The 10,802-nt window shown below is 40.5% G+C and overlaps 1 non-coding gene across 1 annotated transcript; it reads left to right on the top strand.

Annotated features, from left to right (window-relative positions):
- The first annotated feature begins 6,670 nt into the window (after nt 1-6,670).
- On the top strand, nt 6,671-6,776 carry LOC140808494 (small nucleolar RNA R71). The gene has a single exon (XR_012112915.1). It is a non-coding gene; the product is annotated as a small nucleolar RNA R71 (small nucleolar RNA).
- Nucleotides 6,777-10,802: the final 4,026 nt, after the last annotated feature.

The raw sequence follows: 10,802 nt of genomic DNA on the forward strand, positions 1-10,802 counted from the left end.
CTTTGTTCATAGCAGCGAGTTGAGTGGTCAGTGCTGATACCTGTGCAGTGAGTGACGTCATGGGATCCACAGCATAAACTCCAATTGTCCTCTTCACTCCAGATCTTTCAGATGGCCACTGATAGCTATTTATCGTCATCTGTTCAAGCAAGTCATATGCTTGCTCGGGAGATTTCGCAAAGATCGTGCCACCAGCTGCAGCATCCACTGTTCCTCTTGTTTGCCCATTCAGACCGTTATAGAATAACTAAATCTGCACCCAGTCTTCGAATCCATGATTTGGGCACTTTCTCAACAGCTCCTTTTATCTCTCCCATGCCTCATACAGTTGTTCAAAATCAGTCTGCCTGAAAGTGCTAATCTCAATCTTCAACTGCGCAGACTTTGCAGGGGGAAAGTACTTTGCCAGAAATTTCGTCGCCAGCTCGTGCCATGTCGTGATGCTTCCCAAGGGAAGCGATTGGAGCCATCCTCGTGCTTGATCCCTGAGAGAGAACGGAAACAAACGCAGTCTAATAACATCATCAGGAACATTGTTAATCTTTACCGTATCCGTGATCTCCAAAAAGGTCCTCAGGTGAACATGAGGATCAGATGTGGCTGTTCCGGAAAACTGGTTTTGCTGAACCATATTGATTAGAGCGGGCTTCAATTCGAAATTATTGGCGTTGATTGTCCCTCTTGCAATGCCAGAATAGTGCGTGTTGATCACTGGTCGGAAGTGATCTCTGATTGGTATTACCTCAGGTGGCATCTGTCGGTCGTTTTCTCTGTTATCGGCCATCGCTTTGATTTCTTCCCTTCTCGCTTTTCTTAATCTTCTTGCAGTTCGCTCGATCTCCGGATCAAAAACAAGCAATTCAGGGGTGTGCGATCTTAGCATGCACTGTCAAACAGAGAAAATCAATAAATTAAAAATGAATTAAATAAAAGATCTAAATTAAAATCTAGACTAATTGGTAACAATACTGATATAAATTCAAATTTGACACTCCCCGGCAACGGCGCCAAAAACTTGTTGTGAGTTTTCACTACCGCAAGTATACGGTGTCAAGGTTTAGTACTGGTTAGAGTACAGATATCGATCCCACGAGGAGTGTGTATAAAAATGTATATCAATTCTTGTAATTAGAATAGCCAAGACTTTATTTAGAGAACTTGAATAAACGGTTGGTTTGTTTGAATGAATTAATTGAAAACAATGAATTATTTAAGTCACCGAATTGAGAGATAATACTGAGAGAAAATATCTAGATAAATGATTTCACAAAGTTTCCACGATAATTATTCAGAGTTTAATTTATCTTCCTAAATTCCAATCAATTAATGGCCAAGAACACTTAGATTGTTTTATTCCCCCTTTCCCAAGTGACGAATAAAGTGTATCTATCAACTTTCGATTCAATTATTCCTAATTAGAATCTACGTTTCATAGATAAATGCAAACTATGTTCTTACTAAGCCTCGCTAAAGTTATACGCCTTCCGAACGCTATAAACATTTAACGATGTATCTCTAATGATCTATAATCCTAGTCCCTCTCCCGAGTTATAAGATTAATCAAACAACAAACAATTTATGGCCAGTAAATTGCAGTGCAGTAAGCGCAGAGAACACAATTAAACGAAAGCGGAATTCAATCAAATAAATAACGGTGTCAAATCATCGTATCAACAGAGTTACGTCATTCTCTAGAATGGGAATTTAGTTCATCACGAATTCCATGAGAAAACAAGACATGTTCGTAGAACTAAATATCGTTACACACGAAAACAAAGAAACAAGAGAAAGAATAACAAATCCGAAGTATCGTCTCTGTGTCCAGATGCGTCGTCTTCGTATTTGCAATCGTCTCGTGCAGGCGCTCCGTTCTCGCTTCCTTTTTTCTCCCCAAGATGGTATAATTTCGTGTGTTGTAACTCCCCGACGGCTGAATAATTCATGTTATGACCTAACTCGCTCCATTTATAGTGCGGCGCGCGCAGGGGCGCGAGACTTGGCGCTGGGGCGTGCTGTGTTCTGCCGGGTGAGAAGGTGCGTGCGCGCGCGGAGGCGCGAGGTGTCGCGCTGGGGCGTGATGGTCTCGGGTCAATGTTGCGTAGCTGAGCGCGCGGTGGCGCGATAGTTCGCGCGATGGCGCGCGACCCTCTGTCGATTCTTTCCCTTCCAGTGTGCGCGATGGCGCGAGATTACGCGCGAGGGCGCGTGCCTCTCGGGGTGCACACTTGCATGGATGAGCGCGCGGTCGCGCGTAATGTCGCGCTGGGGCGCGCGAGCTACTGTCCGAAGGTTATTGCAATGACTTTGTTTTCTTGATTCACTTGGCTTCGTGTCCGCTGTTTTCACCATTCTTGAAGTGACAACAAAAACAAACCAAAAACGCATAATTCCGTTCGAAACAAGCATAATTCAAAAATGGATTCTAATATAAATTAAGTGCAAAACTTGCACTTATCACCTACCCCTTATTAATTAATTAATTCGTTCGATTGTGTTCTACGCTTCCGACAGGATTTCCTATTCAATTGAACACACTCTCTCGAGCTATGCCAAACTAATTCACTCAATGAAGTAATTAAATGTCTTTAATTATTTATCAAGAATGAATCGCATTTCGATTGATGAAATCTCCTAGTTTTCGACCCTAAGGACTATGACTATCGGCACGTATCCAATTTCATATCTCTATGTAAATTGTAGATCCGCGAATTATACTACTATAGTCGCAACCGGGAGTTGTAGAGTAGGACACTTTCGCCTTCTTTGAATTCTCTCTCGATGGTCCTCTTATCATGAGCCTTCTTTGTTTTCTCTTTGTATGACAATGCAAGATCATAGGCCAGATTTCGGAACTCCTCCAATTGATCTAGTTGAAGCAACCGTCGTTCACCTGCATCAGTAAAGTTAAAGTTTAGTGCTTTGGTTGCCCAATATGCACGATGCTCTATCTCTACAGGTAAGTGACATGCTTTACCAAACAATAATCTGTACGGTGTCGTGCCTATTGGTGTTTTGAAAGCAGTCCTATATGCCCAAAGAGCATCATCTAATCTCACCGACCAATCCTTCCTACTGACACCTACCACCTTCTCCAAAATTCGCTTTATCTCTCGGTTAGACACCTCAACTTGCCCACTCGTCTGGGGTGATAAGGGGTAGAGATCTTATGTGTGACACCATATTTGCTTAAAAGTTTTTCAAAGAGTTTGTTGCAAAAATGAGTGCCACCATCACTAATGATTGCTCGTGGTGTTCCAAAGCGGTTAAAAATGTTTTTCTTCAAAAATTTTAGAACCACTTGAGCATCATTAGTGGCGTAAGCTTCCGCCTCTACCCACTTAGACACATAATCCACCGCCACCAAAATGTATTTTTTCGTGAAAGAACTGGGAAACGGTCCCATGAAATCTATTCCCCACACATCAAAAACATCACACTCAATGATATTATTTAAAGGCATTTCGTGACGGTTAGAGATGTTACCTGTCCGTTGGCATTTATCACATGCTAGCACATAAGAACGAGCATCTTTAAAGAGGGTTGGCCAATAAAAGCCACATTCGAGTACCTTAGATGCCGTCCTCGTTGGTCCAAAGTGACCACCTACCTCACGGTCATGGCAATGAGTAAGAATCGATCCCATCTCTTCCTCCGCCACACATCTCCGAATCATAGAATCTGCACAAATCTTAAACAAGAAAGGTTCCTCCCAAAAATAATATTTCACGTCCGAAAAGAATTTCTTTCTTTGGTGAAATGTTAGATTTGGGGGAGGTGAGCCTGTAACAAGAAAATTCGCAAGATTTGCATACCATGGACAATTTTTTTACCTCAAACAACTGCTCATCCGGAAACCAATCATTAATCGCATCAGTCACACAATCATTACTGATAAATTCTAATCTAGACAAATGATCTGTAACCACATTCTCAACACCCTTCTTATCTTTTATTTCCACATCAAATTCTTGCAATAATAAAATCCACCGAAGTAAACGTGGCTTTGCATTCTTTCTTTGCAAGTAAATATTTAAGGGCAGAGTGATCAGTAAAAACAATTACTTTCGACAAAACAAGATAAGCATGAAACTTGTCAAGTGCAAACACTACTGCAAGTAACTCTTTTTCGGTGGTAGCATAATTCAATTGTGCTTCATCTAGAGTCCTACTTGCATAGTATATGGTGTGAAATACCTTGTTTTGTCTTTGTCCGAGGACAGCACCTACTGCAGTATCGCTGGCATCGCACATGATCTCGAAGGGTAGATCCCAATCCGGTGCCACCAAGACAGGAGCCGTCACTAAGCGCTCTTTCAACTTCTCGTATGCCTGCAAACAATCAGAATTGAAATCAAAAGGCACATCTTTCATGAGTAAAGAAGATAAAGGTTTTGCAATTTTAGAAAAATCTTTGATGAAACGTCGGTAAAAACCGGCGTGGCTTAGAAAACTTCTAACTCCCTTTATGGACGCCGGAGGTGGTAAGTTCTTGATAACTTCAACTTTCGCCTTATCCACCTCTATTCCGTGCCCCGAAACCTTGTGCCCTAGGACAATTCCCTCTTGTACCATAAAGTGGCATTTTTCCCAATTAAGCACCAAGTTTGTCTCCTCACATCTCCTCAACACTACCTGCAAGTTCTACAAACAATCATTAAAAGACGAGCCAAAGATCGAGAATTCATCCATAAATATCTCAAGAAAAGTTTCAATCATATCATGGAATATAGCAGTCATGCATCGCTGAAAAGTGGCAGGGGCATTACACAAACCAAATGGCATCCGTCTAAAAGCAAAAGTGCCATAAGGACAAGTGAAATTGGTTTTCTCTTGGTCCTCGGGCGCAATCATGATTTGGTTATACCCAGAATACCCATCTAAAAAACAATAGAACTCATGACCCGCTAACCTCTCAAGCATTTGATCAATAAAGGGAAGGGGAAAGTGGTCTTTACGGGTAGCATCATTCAATTTCCTATAATCAATGCACACACGCCATCCCGTAACAGTCCTAGTGGGTATTAATTCATTATTTTCATTTGTGATAACAGTAATCCCACCTTTCTTTGGCACACACTGAACAGGACTTACCCATGCACTATCAGATATAGGATAGATAATACCTGCGTCGAGAAGCTTAATTGTTTCAGCCCTTACTACCTCTTGCATCTTTGGATTTAATCGTCTTTGAGGTTGCACGAGAGGTGAGTACTTCTCTTCCATCAAGATCTTGTGCATGCAGACGGATGGATTTATTCCTCTGATATCTGCCACCTTCCACGCAAATGCACCCTTGTGCGCTTTCAAAACTTCCAACAGCTTGTCCTCCATCACATCTGTCAAAGCAGCAGAAATAATGACAGGTAAAGTGTTATTCTCACCTAAGTATACGTACTTGAGGTGTGGAGGCAACGGCTTCAGCTCAAGTGTTGGTGGGTCCTCGATGCTTGACCTTTGAGGTGTCAAATCTCTTCGTTCTCCTAGATCCTCCAGTCGCATCCTCATTGGCCTTCTCCATGGTTGGTTGGCATTAAATTGTGCCACAATTTCAGCTCTTTCTTCGTCTAACTCCTCTTCTCCCAATTCAGTGTTGATGGTGGCCTCCAAAGGGTCCTCCAATTTTCTCTTGTTGGCTAAGATGTCCTTCAAAAATTTAGCATAACTAGGAATTTGCATCAAAGCATCGACAAAAGGAATATTAATATGCAATTTTTTAAATACCTCTAAAAACTTACCGAATTGTGCATCTAGTTTTGCCTTTTTTAATGCTGCAGGAAAAGGTGGAGGGATAACAATCTTAGGTTGTGCAGTGAGTGCTGGTGTAGAGTTAGATGACTTACCTTGAGATGTCGCAGCATGTTCATCCGGCACTTGGCTTTTCTCTTTTTCTCTAGGCTCCAAAACTTTTCCGCTCTTCAACTCAATGGCCTTCACTTGCTCTTTTGGATTAGTCTCGGTATTACTTGGCAAGGTGCCCGGCTCTCTACTTGCTATCATCTTGGCCAACTGTCCAATTTGATTCTCGAGCCCCTTTATTGATGCATCTTGGTTTTGGAGTCGAGTTTCAGTGGATGAGATAAACTTAGACATCATTTGTTCCAAGTTGGACTTTTCTTCCCTAGGAGGATCGGATCTGTATATCGGTTGTTTCCCATATTGTTGTCCTCCTTGCGGCCTATTCTGACTGTTTTGACCGCCCCATGAGAAGTTGGGATGCTGCCTCCACCCAGGATTATATGTGTTCGAGTAAGGGTCATTCCTTGGGCGGTTTTGGACTCCCATTTGATTCACCGGTGCCTCATCTTGCACATAAAATGGATTTCCATCTTGACAGTCTTTCACATAGTGTTCCCCTCCACACTTCTCACAGAATATCTCTTGAAGACGCATAGTCGTGCCACCCACGTTCAAGCCGTCTATTTTCCTGTTTAAAGCGTCAAGTTGTGCAGTAATAACAGAAAAATCAGTTACCTGGTGAACTCCGGCACTTCTCCGCTGGTTGTTCTTGTCGGATTGAGGATGATAGCTGCTAGCAGCCATCTCCTCCAACAACCCATATCCTTCTTCCGCAGTCTTCCTCAAAAGGTTCCCACACGCAGCAGCATCTATCATAGTACGGTTAGGAGTAAGCAAACCGTAATAAAAGGTTTGAACGACTAACCCAAGTGGCAACTCGTGATGTGGGCATCTTCGTAATAGATCTTTGAAACGCTCCCACGCCTCATATAGTGACTCTTGATCGAACTGAGCAAATGTTGTGATGTCTGCCCGCAGCTTCATGGTCTTCGATGGAAAAAAGTATTTGATGAGAAACGCCTTTGCCATGTCCTCCCATGTAGCTATCGAACCTACAGGTAAACAATTCAACCAAGCTTTAGCTTTATCACGCAAAGAGAAAGGAAATAAACGCAGTCTAACAGCATCATCAGAAACTCCATTAAATTTAAAAGTATCGCAAATCTCAAGAAAATCCGCGATGTGTGTGTTTGGATCGTCCACAGCAGTTCCTCCAAATTGAACGGTGTTCTGAAACATTTGGATAATGGCTGGTTTGATTTCGAATTGGTTTGCCCGCACAATCGGCCTCACAATGTTGGGGCGTGCACCATCCAAAGAAGGCTGGGCATACTCTAACATGGGTATGCGGCGTGGCATCTCAATTCGTCTCTCGTTTTGGCGCTCCGCCTCCTGCTCTTGTTCGTGCATCTCCATTAGTTACTTAAGTCTTTGCTGTTGTCTTCGCCTGCGGAAATTCCTTTCAATTTCAGGGTCACACTCAAGCTCCAAGTCAAGTGACTTTGACATGCACCGGAAGAGATATCTGAATTAAAATATGGAGTGTTAGTTCAATAAAAATAAAATACACTAAAGAAAATAACTAAAAATATAATTGTAGATTAACAGTCCCCGGCAACGGCGCCAAAAACTTGGTCGAGCAAAACTTGCACTGTGAATTCCCCAATAAAATATGATTTTGTATGCTCAAAAAGTAATCGCAAGTGCACGATGTCAAGTAATAATATAGTGTATGTGAATACGAGTATCGTTCCGCTGAGGACTGTATTTAACAATTATTATTTTAGTTATTAAAACTTTAGCGACGAAAGATGATTTGTTGTGTTATAACTACTAAAATGCAAGAAAATTAAATGAACAAGTTCAAAGATTAAATGATAAAATATGACTGCTAAATCGATTGATTAAATTTCAAATGATAAAAGAATTTGTTGGGAATTCTGGTTCACCTACCCCTTATTAATTAATTAATTCGTTCGATTGTGTTCTACGCTTCCGACAGGATTTCCTATTCAATTGAACACACTCTCTCGAGCTATGCCAAACTAATTCACTCAATGAAGTAATTAAATGTCTTTAATTATTTATCAAGAATGAATCGCATTTCGATTGATGAAATCCCCTAGGTTTCGACCCTAAGGACTATGACTATCGACACATATCCAATTTCATATCTCTATGTAAATTGTAGATCCGCGAATTATTATACTAGTTCTTATCACAAGTTATTCTCTCGAACTCACTCGCGAAATAAAAACGTTGTTAAAGTTAGCTACGCTCTAACAAAACAATAAAACAATAGTATAACCAAGAACAAATCACAAATCGAAAGATGAATTAACTAGATCAAAGTTTTGGGGTAGGATCCCCTTTAATCCCAACAAATATGAAAGTTTAGCTACTAGAATTCATCATTAAAATAAGCAAAACAATATTTAAATACAGGCAAATAAACTAGAAATACGATACGTGACGAAATCTGCGAAGAACGATGCCCGGAAACCGTCGAATCTTCAATCCAAGTGCAAAAGCTCTCCCAAAACTCCTTATGGTCCCTCAATAATGTCTGAATAATGCCCAAAAGTCGACCAATAATCTTTCCATAGCAGCCATACTCCAAAATTAAGGTAAGAAATCGCGTGCAATAATCTTCCAAAAATAGGCGGCGCTCGGGCGGTAGAAAAGTACCGCTCGAGCGCCACACTCTCTGTAACTCTCCTTGGCACATGCAGCATTCGCGCTCGGGCGGTAGAAAACTACCGCTCGAGTGCCGACCTTTCTGTCTTCGGATGCACCTTCTCGTGCCCGGGCGATAGAAATGTACCGCCCGAGCGCCAAACTTTCTGTCTTCTTCTCTTTGCTAGTCAAATGTGGCGCCCGGGCGGTAGAAATCTACCGCTCGAGCGCCGAAATTTCTGTCCAAAGTTCCTTGTCTTCAACACTTTGCTTCATTCTTGATTTTTCCGACCATTTTTCCTTCAATTTCATCACATACAAGTGAGACATGATAAAATGCAAACGATTACTCGAAAATAAACAAAAAGTAAAAGAAATGCATGCATGCACAGTGCAAACACAACTAAACCAATGCAATAAAACACGTAAAAACGACACATATCAAAATCCTTCACAGCTTAAGACTTACTATAGTGCCTAACTAAACTCCTAGCCTAGACTGAAGGCAGCACCTTTCAGGGAACACTTATTTAACGTCTGTGTGTCAAGGACAACATAAACAAGTTTATTGTCTTTGTGCAAGACTGTATTTGAGTGGTGGTGTGTGTGAGTGTGTGAGAACTGAACAATGAATACACCAGGAAGGTGTTCTCACACACTGAGGGAAATAAGCTTCTTGTTAGGATCGAATAGGGGGTAAATCGTTGAGCTACAATAGCTCGGTTCTTGAAATATTGAACACCGATGAATTAAATCGAGCTTGGTGTTCAAACCAAGTGGAAGACACTCGAAATAATCTTTCGTAGAAATCGATTAAATATTTGGTAAAGCATTTAAAATATATACAAGTTGAATGAGTAAAAATATTTAGTTGCAGCATTTTATCAAACACTTTGTATGCAATATTTTGGTATTTGAAGAACACATAAAATGCTTCAACAATGCATATTTAAAACAATAGAGATGATAAGTAAATGCAAAAAATAAATATACACGAATTTGTTTATGGATGTTCGGAGACTTCAAATGCTCCTACATCACTCCTTCTTCCCCTTGGGAAAGATTCACTAAAATACTTTGATTTATACAACTACTTGTACAAACCCGATCCGAAAGGGCAGCACCCAACTAGACTCATAGCACTCAAGATTTTAGGCAACACATCACAATTAGCATATTGTTTAATCTCTCATATGCAAAGACTACAAACACAATGTTTTTACGTCTTTGTGTAAAGATTCACTCAACTAATATTTGAAGTTCAACTTTCTTGTATATGTTTGAGTGATTGTGTGTGACGAATTTATCATTTACAGTGTTACGTCTCAAATGTATCCTCACACAAGGGCTTGTGCTCTCAACTAACTGATATACTCATGCTAACTATCCATACTTGGAATCCCCTTTAAAAGATCTGGTTTGATCTTCAATATGTTGTATTTATAAGCCCGAACAATGATATATACTTTAGACACAAGAATATGACCGCTTGGAAATTTTCTTTACTGTTTCTGAAATTGCAACGGTCAAATTCACCTTGCTGTGCTTAAACTGGTCAACTCAGCTGATCGTTCAATTCAATTGGTCAGCAGCTGGTTCAGTTTAGTTTAGTTGGCCAGTTGTTGGTTCAGTTTAACTGATCTGGTTCAGTTTCAGTTGGTCTAGTTCAATTTAACAGGTTCGGTTCAGTTTCAGCTGGTCTGGTTCAGTTCAACTCGTTCAATTTCAGCTGGTGTTTTGAAATCAGCTAGACTGATTTCAGTTTGTACAGAACCGGGAGCTTCATCGTCATTTATCAGCATCTTAAGCTTCGATTCAGACTTTTACTTTTGATGTTGAATTGTATAACACCGTCTTATCTTTCCAAAGCATACTGAATCGCTTTATTACAATAACTGAGCTAAGAGATATGACCAAAATACGGCAACTGCTCATACCAAACTGATTGTTGTTTTCGTGCAATCAGTTTGGTAATTCAGCGATCTGTTAGACCTTGATAACATCCGATTTTGCCCAACTGACACGAAAATACGACTTGTATCAAATTGAGTTTTCGAATCAGTCAAGTTGACGGATTGTCATTTGAATCATCAAGCTGAGAGATATCATCAAAACACTAAAGCTTGCCAAAAATTCAGTTTGTGCATAATTCGGTTTCAGTTTGCTTTTTGTTTAATAACATCACACTTGAGTAAATATGTTATAAACACAATAACAAAAAACTCATTATAAGACCATCACCAGCTAAAATCCAAACTGAATCACCCATGTTTCTTGAACGTGTTCAGGGTGATATGTGAGGCCCATTTACTCTAATGACAATTAATGAT

This window comes from Primulina eburnea, chromosome 12, assembly GCF_022965805.1.
Source record: "Primulina eburnea isolate SZY01 chromosome 12, ASM2296580v1, whole genome shotgun sequence".
NCBI classification, from domain to species: domain Eukaryota; kingdom Viridiplantae; phylum Streptophyta; class Magnoliopsida; order Lamiales; family Gesneriaceae; genus Primulina; species Primulina eburnea.